General features: G+C 50.8%; 1 protein-coding gene across 1 annotated transcript in view; it reads left to right on the top strand.

Annotated features, from left to right (window-relative positions):
• The window catches only part of LOC147662880 (paraspeckle component 1-like), a 279115-nt gene that overhangs the window by 83486 nt on the left and 183184 nt on the right, over positions 1 to 12445 (top strand). The window lies entirely within an intron of this gene.

Here is a 12445-nt window from a genome sequence, read left to right as displayed (position 1 = left end):
TTCCGGTCGTTTGGCAAGGTTCGTTGAAGGTTGTGTGCTTCGTAGTGCTCTGGCGTGATCTGTGCGAGGAGAGCAGGAAGGCCCAACCAAGCCCCACGCGCCTCGCGGTACGCTGCGTACGCCGCAGCTGGTTTTCAATGGGGGTACAAGTCATAGGCTTCAGTGCGACTCTTACCTCGGGCTGGAACAAAAAGCTCGCGGACACTTCCTTCCGGGGCACGATGCAGAGCGGACAGGAGGCTCTTGTGTTCGCAGGGTGGTGCTAGTCGTCGGCTTCAGTGCAACTCGTACCGCGTTAGAAGCAATCAAAGAAAAGAACAGCTTGGCCAGTAAATGCGCGCCTCGCGGCGAACAATGCAGGTGCGAGGCGTACTTCTGTGGCGGACGACTCGTACTTCTTCAGTACGCGTTGGGGGTGAAACGTACCTTCGGATCTGCAGTTGCGTAGTGCTTCCAGGCAGGCAGGCGCAGCACGGGACCTCTATTACGGAGCGTACTGGAGGCTCTTCACGGTGCAGCGCGGCCCTTCAGATGCAGGAGGGCAGATTGGGGCGGCCGGGTACGTCTCAAACGTACGGACTGTCCGGGGTTGAGGTGCGTGCTCCAAGGCAGGTGAGGTGACAGGGGAGCGGGCGGCCCGGCACTGCATAGGGAGAGTGGCTCGAACTCAAACGGGGCTCTCACCAGGCAGGTCGGCCAGGCTCCGGGGTGTCACGGCCCAAGGAGGGGGCGAGGGCACCAGAGGTCACGTCTCCGGTGAGGGGGGGGAAACACAGCAGCCCAGCAGCAGACGGGCAAACGCAGGATGAGCCCAATGGTCCCAGGACTCAGTTCAGGGGGCAAGCTCCGTTCCAAGCCCTTGGAGATTGCTTCAGGCACAAGTTCAGCTTCTCCAGGTCCTTCTAGTCGGGCCGAGGTTCTTCGTGGTCAAAACAGGATCTGATGTTTAGGAGCAGGGCTCCTACTTTTATAATCAATTTCTTTTGTTATTGCAGGCCAGGGGGGCCTGCGCCTAGTTCAGCCGGGTTTTGGAGCACTTTGTTTTGGAGACTCTGCTTCTTCTTTTAGTGAGCAGGGCACAGACATCAGATGCTCGCCAGGAGGTGGAGCCAGCATTGTGGTGGCAGAGCACAGCCCTATTCAGAGCCAAGGGGCACCCCTCCCACCCATCCTGGTGTAAGCTCTCTATTCACCACCTGGCAGCCCAGACTGTCTCCTGGAATCCCCCAGCCCTGTCACACACAGAAACCAGACAGCAGATACACATCCTAGCAGAGGCGGGCTAAAATGGTTAGGCAAGCAAATACTTACTTTCTAAAAGTAGTATTTGCAAACACAGGATATTAAAATAAACTTTACTAAAATAAGTATTTTATTATTCTGACTTTCTACCATGCTCTCTGAGTCGGTTAGGATTATAGAGTGTAATAATTCCAGCAGCCCATTCTGGCCTATGGAGAGCAGGTAGCCTTACAATAGTGAAAAACGAAAATGGCTGTAATTCACTATTAGGACATGCCACATTCATCAGGGCTTGTCCTACCTTATGCTTACAATGCACCCTGCCCTTGGGCCTATCTTAGGGGTGACTAATATGAAGTTAAAGGAAGGTTTAGGGACTGGCAAGTAGGTGCACTTGAGCAAGTCCGCATGACAGTACCAGACTGCACGCAGGTTCTGCAATGGCAGACCTTAGACACATTTTACTAGGCCGCTTCTGTGGGTGGCACAACCAGTGCTGCAAGCCCACCAGCAGCATTTGTATTTACAAGCCCTGGCACTCCTGGTGCATTTTACTGGGGACTGACACTAAACCAAATAAGCCAATCATGGAAACCAATCAATGTATACATTTTATAGTAGTGAGAGCATATGCACTTTAGCACTGGTAAGCAGTGTTAATGTGTGCCCAGAGTCATTATACCAACAAAAACAGGTCAGAGAATATTGAAGGAAGGCAAAAAGTTCAGGGATGACCCTGCAGAGAGGGCCAAGTCCAACACAATCTATCTCCGGGTCTCACGGTCCTGACCACTTACCCAGAGTTTTTCCTGACCACGGATACATTCATGGAAGGTTGGGGAGGACCACTTATAAAGACCTTCATATTCAAGGAAGATGGTCTCAACAATATCAACAGAAACACATCAACCGTCTCGAACTAAGAGCCATCTTTCTTTCTCTGCAGGCATTCCTTCAGAGAATCGCAAACTCCTCAGTGCTAGTGCGTACGGACAATACCACCAGCATGTATTACATCAACAAGCAGGGAGGAACGAGGTCTCTCCATATCGCAGGAAGCTCAGGAATTGTGGGAGTGGAGAGTTGGAACAAGAACAGATAAAGAGTATCTTCTGGATGTGGGGCACGCCAACCCTAGATCTGTTTGCAACAGAACAGCAAATGCCTTTATTACGCCAGCAGATTTCCTCAACGGGGATCAAGCGGGAATACCATGCGATGGTCAGGGATTTATGCGTACGCTTTTCCCCAGATACCATTAATACCGAGGGTTCTGCAAAAAGAGGGAACATTGTAGTCTCATCCTTATTGCTCCTTGCTGGCCGAGGCAGTATTAGTTCCAAGAGTTATTCCATTTATCACAACAGCGTCCTGTTCGTCTAAAACCAACACTCACAATGCTGACGAGAGAGAGAGAGGTCAGATTCTACACCCGGATCCACAATCGCTTCACTTGCACGCCTTGCTCCTGATTTCTTAGAATGTAAGGATCTCAAAATTTCTCAGGACTGTAGAGATAATCTATCTAAAGCCCTTGCTCAAAGTACTATCAAGACCTATCGCTTTAAATGGAAGCGTTTCTGCCATTGGTGTGAAACAAATAATGTTCATCCACTCCAGGCTCCACCAGAGGATATCCTTCCGTACTTACCATCCCTAGCTAAAGCAGGTCTAGTATTCTCATCTATCAAAGTCCATCTCGCTGCGATTTCTAGAATCGGAAAGAGTCCTAACAGACCTCACTCTGTTCTTAGTCACTTATCAAACAATTTTTAAAAGGGCTTTTTCAAGCCTTTCCTCCAATTCGACCTCCTGAATGGGATCTCAATACAGTTTTATCTCCATTAATGAGGAGCCCATTTGAGCCAATTCACAAGGCAGAGCTCAAGTTCTTACCCTGGAAGATGGCACTTTTATTCGCTCTCACTTCAGCCCGGAGGGTTAGTGAAATCCAGGCTTTCACAATTGCGGAACCTTTTCTACATTTCACTAAAGATTACGTGTTACAAACAAATTAAAAATTCATTCCTAAAGTACCGTCTCAATTCCATCTAAACCAACCTGTAAAGCTGAAAACCTTCTTCCCAGATCCAGTTACACCGGCGGAAAAAGCTTTGCACTCTCTTGACGTAAAACGTTTCTTGAAGTTTTACCTTCAAAAGACCAAGGATATTAGACTATCTAATCAGTTGTTGGTTGCTTATGGTCAAGCCACATTAGAACAAGCCGTGACAAAAGCAAATACAATTTTGCCATGATAAAGCCAACAAACCTTTGCACAGAAAGGTCGAAGCACATTCCACCAGAACTAGGTCTGCTTCTACAGCCTTATTTGCTGGGGTCACATTGGAGAATATTTGTCGTGCTGCGACATGGAAGAATGTCCACACGTTTACGAAGCACTCTGCTTACACTCTGTGTCGCAGGATGATGCAGCAGTGGGACAAGCTGTTCTTCAACATCTCCTTCATTAAGGTTAGACTTTTAAATATCGCTCATATTGCATTTATGATGTATAAGTATTATCATATTCACTGTAATGTTTCTGGTTGTCAAATATTGTTTTTTAATATGCAGTATGTTAAATTGCTATAACTATCATTTCAGAAGGCTTCTGCTTCTGCATTTGCATGTATTTACATATTCTAGTGCTCTATAACCTTCTGGATGTGTGGGGAATATGTACATTTACGCCTTGTCTCCCACCTTCCGCAAACTACATTATTAGGCTTACTGCTTGCTATTCTGATTCAGGCATGTGAATCTATAAAAGCTACCCCAATACTGGATAAGAAAATAAGTTACTTACCTGTAACTACATTATCCAGTATTAGTAGCTTTCATAGATTCACTTGCACCCACCCTCCTCCTCGGCATAACAGTTCTCTAAATCTGAGGAGAACTGCCTCTGCTGGGAAGGTTCTAGAGGGTGCTGGTATCTGATTGGTTGGAACTGTTTTTCGGTACTTTTCATACAGTGAGGTAGATAGGCTACTAAGCATTGGGCCTTTTGGACCTATTGCAGGGGTCTCCAAACCGGTCCTGGAGGGCCGGATCCATGCCAGATTCTTGGAGATATACCCATTGAGATACATGTAGTAATTAAAAAAATCTGGCATGGATCCAGCCCTCCAGGACCTGTTTGGAGACCCCTGACCTATTGTCTTGTCAGCCTACTACAGTTTCTTAATAAGGCACTGCTTTTGTATATATTCTTACCGTGGGACTCCCGCCTTGGCGACGGGGAATGATTCAGGCATGTAAATCTATTAAAGTTACCAATACTGGATAACTGTAGTTACAGGTAAGTAAATTATTTTCTTCTCTGATAGGGATCGACCTAGGTCTTCCTTACAGTATTTTTTCAGGGGTATCAGTGATATTGCAGTGTGTTGGCGGAGTGAGGAGGCAAACCAGCTTATCAAGTGTCCCCTTGTACCCATTACGTGTAGATATTGCAATAGGTGATGCGTCGTAGGCCCAGCTGTAAAATTGCCTCGCCTAGCTGAAAGTGAGGCTATGAGGGTGAAGTGCATTAGGAATTTCCCCGGAGGTAAACAGTCGTCTGAGATTAGGTCTGCATAGGGGATTCTGGCTCCATCCCTGAGGAGTCCCCTGTGTCATGTATGTCCGCGGCCTCCCATCTACATAACTCTGCCACTGTGATGAATGATCAAACCTATGGCCACCCTAGTAGGGGGTTAGCAGGGGCATACAGTGTGGTGGGGCAAGTCAAGGAATTTATATAGCGCGCTACATACCCAGAGGGTCTCAAGGCGCTTGAAGAATGGTGGGAAATTACTTGTCGAATATCCAGGTTTTAAGTTGCTTTCTGAATGCTAGGTGGTTCTGAGTGAGGCGAAGGTGAATGGGAAGTGAGTTCCAGGTTTTAGCTGCCAGGTATGAGAAGGATCTTCCTCCCATGGTGGTTTTGTTGATGCGAGGTACAGCAGCAAGGGCTTGATTGGAAGAGCGTAGCTGGCGGGGGGTGGGGGGGTGTATAAGGAAAGTTGTGTGAGGCATTCGGGTCCAAGTTCGTAAAGTGCTTTGTGTGCGTGGGTTAGGAGGCGGAATGTAATCCTCTTATTGACGGGGAGCCAGTGGAGGTCTTTCAGGTGACCAGAAATGTGGTCTTTGCGCGGGATGTCTAGTATGAGTCTGGCTGATGCGTTCTGGATGCGTTAAAGTTTTTTCTGAATTTTTGCAGTGGTACCGGCGTATAGGGTGTTTCCGTAGTCCAGGCGGCTTGTAACCAGTGCGTGGGTGACCGTTTTTCTAGTTTCGGTGGGGATCCAGCGAAATGTTTTTTTGAGCATGCGAAGAATGTTGAAGCAAGACGAAGAAACGGCGTTGACTTGTCTGGTCATCGAGAGTGAGGAGTCCAGGATGACGCCCAGATTCCGTGCGTGGTCCGTTGGGATGGGTACTTTTCCAAGGGCCTCTGGCCGCCAAGAGTCGTCCCAGGCGGAGGGGGAGGTACCTAAGATAAGGACTTCTGTTTTGTCTGAATTCAGTTTCAGACGGCTGTGCTTCATCCACTCGGCTACTTCTTTCATTCCTTCATGTAGGTTGGTTTTGGCGGTGTTAGGGTCTTTGGTGAGTGAGAGGATCAGTTGAGTGTCATCAGCGTAGGAGATGATGTTGAGGTTGTGTTGAAGAGGGTGGGGCTGAGTGAAGATCCTTGTGGCACGCCGCAAATGACTTCAGTGGGCTCTGACTTGAATGGTGGGAGGCGGACTCTCTGAGTTCTTCCGGCAAGGAACAAGGTGATCCATTCCAGTGCTTTTCCTTGGATGCCGATGTTTGAGGCGTTGTAACAGGGTGCTATGACAGACTGTGTCGAAGGCTGAGGAGAGGTCGAGGAGGATGAGGATGAGGAAGATCATCGTTGTACCAGGAGGCGTTTTTGCTGCCTAGTTTGATTTGACGTTTTTTCAAAGGTGCTAGGTTGTCGGCGCTGTTGGTTAGCCATTGAGTGAGGTTAATGGCTGTTCGAGGCATGTGGGCTGCTGAATTCATATCTGTGCATAGATCGCCACCTAGTGTTGGGTCCGGATGATTGCACATTGTTGTCCTGGAAGAGTCTTCGAAGTATCACGAGATAGGTGGCTCCTCCCCTGGACTACAGTGCGCATGGGCATCGCCTCCATCCCCAGATTGTTTTTTTCCGCCATTGGGTTCGGATGTGTTTCGGTTCCCTCTGTCGGAACCGATAGTTGTTCAACTTCTACTCGAGACCAAAAGGTCTTTAGGCTGTGCGTCGGTATAGTTGCGTACGGGTTTCTTTCTGACTCTCAGCCCCGAACTCTTGCTGCCCTTCCACGTGCTTTCGGCGCGGACGGGCCTACACTACACTCTTGCTATGGAGCGGACTCCGTTTAAGAAGTGCCCGGTGTGTAACTCTAAATACTCACACCTCGATGTGCACCCTGTGTGCAACACCTGCTTGTCACCGGATCACCGCGAAGACACCTGCATGGCGTGTTCGAAGTTCCGGAGCAAGAAGACTTTGAAGATTCGTCGAGCCCATAGGCTCAAGGCTAAGTTATCGGCTACGGCGCCCCCACCAGATGACATCTTCCAAGAATCTGTCGAGGAAGAAGATAACGTGCAAGGTTCGGACTCTAATCCCGCATCCGAGGGGGAGACCTACGACGCGGGTGAGGAGAACTTTGACGAAGTCACCGACGAGGTAGGGGACGACGATCAGGCTTTTGCCACGATGGGAGATAGCTCGGAGGAGGAGCATCCCCAACCAGACTCAGGGGCTAGTCCCCTTCATACGGCCCAGGTCGAGGGATCGCCTTCGGGCCTTACCCAAGATCTAACTATGAGTCCTACGTCCCCGCCTCCGGGCCCGGTCACGGACATTTGCGAACCATCACTTAAGTTGAAGAAAACGAAAGTGAAGCCAACTGGTCACGCACCCTCGGATGCGAAACCGAAAGCGAAAGTTGAGCTGGTCAAGAAGGTTCTGGAGGCGTCAACTTCCAAGAAAGTCAAAATGGCCGACTCAAAGAGCCACGCCAAAATGGCCGACCCGAAGCCCTCGGAGTCGGTGCCGAAGGCGAAATCGTCCGGCGCGGCTGCGTCGGTTCCGAAAGGGGTCGTGGACCCGAAGAAGGCTCCAAAGAAGCAGCAGGGCGACGACGCCCATAGCCATGAGCTGTCGGCTCCGAAGAAAGTGGCTGCCGGCGATCAGGCTCTCGACGACGAGGGGTCGCTCGGACCGGTCAAGCCCTCTCTGGCCTTGACACTGAAGGTCGCGGAATCCCTGCAACGGATACGGAAGGACAGTGTGGTTCCCGCTCAGGACGCTGTGACGCCTAAGCTCCCGCCTAAGCCTGCGAAGGGGCAAACGCCTATCCGTTTCACCCTACCACTCAAGTCGGCGCCGAAGGCCTTCGCGTCGAAACAGGGCGGACCCTCGAAGGAGGTATTGACGCCGAATGCTGCCTTGGTGGTGTCGAAGCTTCGGCTCCAGCCGCTTGCTGAAGAGGAACGTCGTGAGGTAATCATCGACGCCAACACCGGAAAACTCTCTCCTCAAGAGGAAGATCACGACGGAGCCGGCGTTGGAACATTTCAAGATCCCTCTCAAAAATAAAAGGGACTCTGCAGACTCTTCGGCTCTGGTGGAACCTGTGTCCCCACAAGCCCTGGGACAATCGCCAACGCATTCCCCCACAGGCGAAGCGGACGAGGAAGATGCCGAGTACACCTATCCGGCGTATTCGGATCCGGAGGAGGAGCGTGAACCTTGGTCCGCCGGAGGCGACACGGAGGACCCACAATCGGGTCAGGACACGCAACTCTTTGCGGCCAAAACGTCCCCGACGGAGGACTCGGCGGCCTTTAATGCTCTGCTCGAGCGAGCTGCGGCTAACCACGACGTCGAGCTGCACTCGGACCCCGTGGATGTGGACTTCTTATTCGACACCTTCTCTGTAGCTGAAAAGACAGTCAAAACGCTGCCGATGCTCAAAGGGGTGCTTAAACATGCAACTGAGGTCTTCAAGGAGCCCACACGGGCGCGTGTGGTCAACCCTCGCATCGACAGGAAATATAAGGCAGCGCCCACGGATCCTACATATATCAGGGGACACTTGCCATTGGACTCCTTGGTTGTTTCCAACGCTCGGAAGAGGGCGAATTCTCAAACTACTGGTGACGCTCCTCCCCCAGACAAAGAGTCCAAGATCTTCGAGGCCTCTGGCAAGCGAATTGCTGCACAGGCAGCTAATATCTGGAGAATCTCTAACACCCAAGCCCTGCTTGCACGTTATGATAGGGCCCATTATGACACTTTGGAAGCCATACTTCAACACTTGCCTGACCAATACAAAGAGGCAGGAGAGATGCTAATTCAGGAAGGAAAACTCATTACGAATGCATCCATCAAATGTGCCCTGGATGTGGCTGAAACAGCCTCCAGGGCTATCAATACCAGTGTGTTGCTTAGACGCCATGCCTGGCTTCGAATTTCGGGGTTCAAACCCGACATCCAGACTACGATACTGAATCAAACGGTGAATCCAGACCACCTGTTTGGACCTGAGGTGGATGCCACCCTGGAGAAAATGAAAAAAGATACGGAAACTGCCAAATCAATGGGGGCTTTACAAAGTCAGCAGTTTCGGAGTGGTTCCTTTCGCCGCTCAAACTCCAGAGGCACCTCAAGGGGGCAGGCATCCCAGTCCACACAATATTACAAGAGTAACACCCAGACCTCGTACAACAAAAAGGGTAGAGGTGGTTACAGAGGCAATAATGTCAAGGGCAGGGGACGTGGAAACAATAGCTCCAGGTCCACCGCCACCAACAAACAGTGACGTCTTGTCACTGCCCCCCGACCATACAACACCGGTCGGGGGGAGACTCCAGCAGTTCCTGCCAGCGTGGAAAAACATCACCACGGACAGGTGGGTGAGGTCTCTTATCCAGTACGGGTACTGTCTAGACCTTACTTCCATTCCACCGGACATACCCCCAAGAAGCCGTCCTATGTCAGGCGAGCATTTGACCTTGTTGCAGCAAGAAGTTCTAATCATGCTGCAAAAAGGGGCAATAGAGCTCGTTCCATTGCAAGAGCGGGGAACAGGGGTTTACTCCCTGTATTTTCTGATTCCCAAGAAGGACGGATCCCTCAGGCCAATCCTGGACCTCAGGCCCCTAAACTGGTACATACTCTCGGAGCACTTCCATATGCTCACGTTGCAGCAGGTGCTTCCCCTGCTTCAGCAGGGGGATTTCCTGGCTACACTGGATCTGAAAGATGCCTATTTTCATATCCCCCTGCATCCTTCCCACAGGAAGTATCTCAGATTCACGATCTTAGACCAGCATTACCAGTTCAAGGTCCTGCCGTTCGGGGTCACCACGGCACCAAGGGTATTTACAAAGTGCCTGGCGACTGTGGCGGCGCATCTCCGTCGCCAGCACGTCCACGTCTTTCCTTACCTGGACGACTGGCTCATTCAGGCAAGGACGGAACGACAGTGCATCGACCATGTGTCACGCACCATTCATCTCCTGCACGATCTGGGATTCTCTCTGAACTACCCCAAGTCCCATCTCCAGCCCGCCCACAAGCGACAGTATCTGGGCGCGACAATCAACACTCTGGCAGCCACTGCGCAGCCAAATTCAGTAAGAATTGCCAGTATCCAGGCGCTGATCCAACGATTCAGACCCCAACACTCGCTTCCAGCGAAGGTGTTCATGCAGTTGATAGGCATGATGGCCTCCTGCATCTCCATTGTCCCGCACGCGAGACTACATATGCGTCCGCTTCAGGAGTGCCTAGCACGTCAGTGGACTCAGGCTCATGGGCAACTGACAGACCTAGTGTTGGTGAGCGGTCGGGCATACAACTCTCTGCATTGGTGGAATCCACAAAACCTTTGCAAAGGCCGACCATTCCAAGAGCCTGTGCCACAGATTATCCTGACAACGGACGCCTCTCTCCAAGGTTGGGGAGCGCATGTACTCCATTACACAGTGCAGGGACTATGGACACTACAGCAAAGGAAGATGCACATCAATGTGTTGGAACTGATGGCAATCTTCATGGCCTTAAAGGCCTTCAAAGTACATCTGTGCAACAAGGTCGTGTTGATCCGGACGGACAACATGACGGCCATGTACTACATTCAGAAGCAGGGAGGCACACACTCTCCACAGCTGTCTCATCTGGCTCAGAGCATGTGGAAGTGGGCCATTCAGAGGAACATCTTCCTCATGGCAGAGCATCTCCCGGGCAAGGACAATCAAATGGCGGATCTGCTCAGCAGACACAGCCATCAGATGCACGAGTGGGAGATACATCCATCAGTACTCCAACCGTACTTCCAAAGGTGGGGTCATCCAGAGATAGACCTATTTGCCACAAAGGAGAACGCAAAATGCCAAAGCTTCGCCGCCAGGTTCCCACACCCGCAATCACAGGGCAATGCGATGTGGATGAACTGGTCAGGCAGATTTGCGTACGCTTTTCCCCCAGCGCCTCTGATACCGCTGGTGGCACGCAAGCTCAGGCAGCACTCGATGACGCTCATCCTGGTTGCTCCAACGTGGGCTCGCCAACCACGGTACACCACGTTTCTGGAACTCTCCGTGGTACCGCATCAAAGGCTTCATCTCACTCCCAGCCTTCTGACGCAGAGCCATGGCGACATTCAGCACCCAGATCCGCAACAGCTCAACCTGGCGATCTGGCTCCTGAGGTCCTAGAGTTTGGCTACCTCAATCTTCCTCCCGATTGCATGGACATCATTCGGGAGGCAAGGAAGCCCACTACTAGAGCTTGTTATGCGGCTAAATGGAAGAGGTTTGTCATCTACTGTGCTAACCACAATATTGACCCGCTAGATGCTTCCATTCAGAATATCATCTGTTACCTTTTCCACCTGTATCGATGCAATCTAGCGTACTCTTCCATCCGCATTCACCTGTCTGCTATGGCAGCATACCTCCAGAATAGGCAGCACCTGTCACTCTTTAAGGTCCCTGCTATCAAGGCCTTTCTGGAAGGACTCAAAAGGGTCATTCCACCAAGGACCCCACCAGCTCCGGAATGGAACCTCAATGTGGTTCTTACGAGGCTGATGGGTCCTCCCTTTGAGCCACTTCACTCTTGTGAGCTTCAGTTTCTGACTTGGAAGGTTGCGTTCTTAGTAGCGATCACATCGCTTAGGAGGGTTAGCGAGCTGCAGGCGCTCACCATACAGGAACCTTTCTTCCAAGTACATGCAAACAGGGTGGTGCTCCGCACTAACCCTAAATTCCTACCCAAGGTGGTATCACAATTCCACATGAACCAGACAATCGAATTGCCGGTGTTTTTTCAAAACCCGGAGACGCTGGCAGAGCGCATGCTCCACACCCTTGATGTTAAAAGGGCCTTGATGTATTATGTAGACAGGACAAAAGATTTCCGCAAGACCAAACAACTTTTTGTTGCTTTTGCCACTCACCACAAGGGAAACGCTATCTCCAAAGCGGGGATCGCTAGGTGGATAGTAAAGTGCATTCAGATCTGTTACGCTAAAGCTAAGCGCACTCTCACTATCCCACCGAGGGCCCACTCCACCAGGAAGTTGGGGGCCTCTATGGCTTTCCTAGGTAACATTCCCTTAGAAATCTGTAGAGCAGCCACATGGTCTACCACACATACTTTCACTAAACACTACTGTGTAGACGTACATTCCAAACAGCAGGCAGCTGTTGGTCAGGCTGTTCTAAAAACGCTTTTTCAGACTGCTGCAGCTGGCACGGGCGGCCGCCGTTAATGGAGGGACTGCTATGTATTCTATGCACAGATATGAATTCAGCAGCCCACATGCCTCGAACTGCAAATGCTACTTACCAGTATGCATCTGTTCTTGGCATGTAGGGCTGCTGACATTCATATCGCCCACCCTCCTCCCCGGCGCCTGTAGCAGCTGCAGAATTCATTCATATACATACATATGCTCATAGCATGGTCATCACTCACATTCTTCACTCCATCTCTGCCAATGGCTAAAAACAATCTGGGGATGGAGGCGATGCCCATGCGCACTGTAGTCCAGGGGAGGAGCCACCTATCTCGCGATACTTCGAAGACTCTTCCAGGACAACAATGTGCAATCATCCGGACCCAACACTAGGTGGCGATCTATGCACAGATATGAATGTCAGCAGCCCTACATGCCAAGAACAG

This window comes from Lissotriton vulgaris, unplaced genomic scaffold (assembly GCF_964263255.1).
Source record: "Lissotriton vulgaris unplaced genomic scaffold, aLisVul1.2 SCAFFOLD_492, whole genome shotgun sequence".
In the NCBI taxonomy this organism is placed as follows: Eukaryota; Metazoa; Chordata; class Amphibia; order Caudata; family Salamandridae; genus Lissotriton; species Lissotriton vulgaris.
Note: the sequence above shows the minus strand (reverse complement) of the source record. Positions and strands in the feature narration are given on the sequence as shown.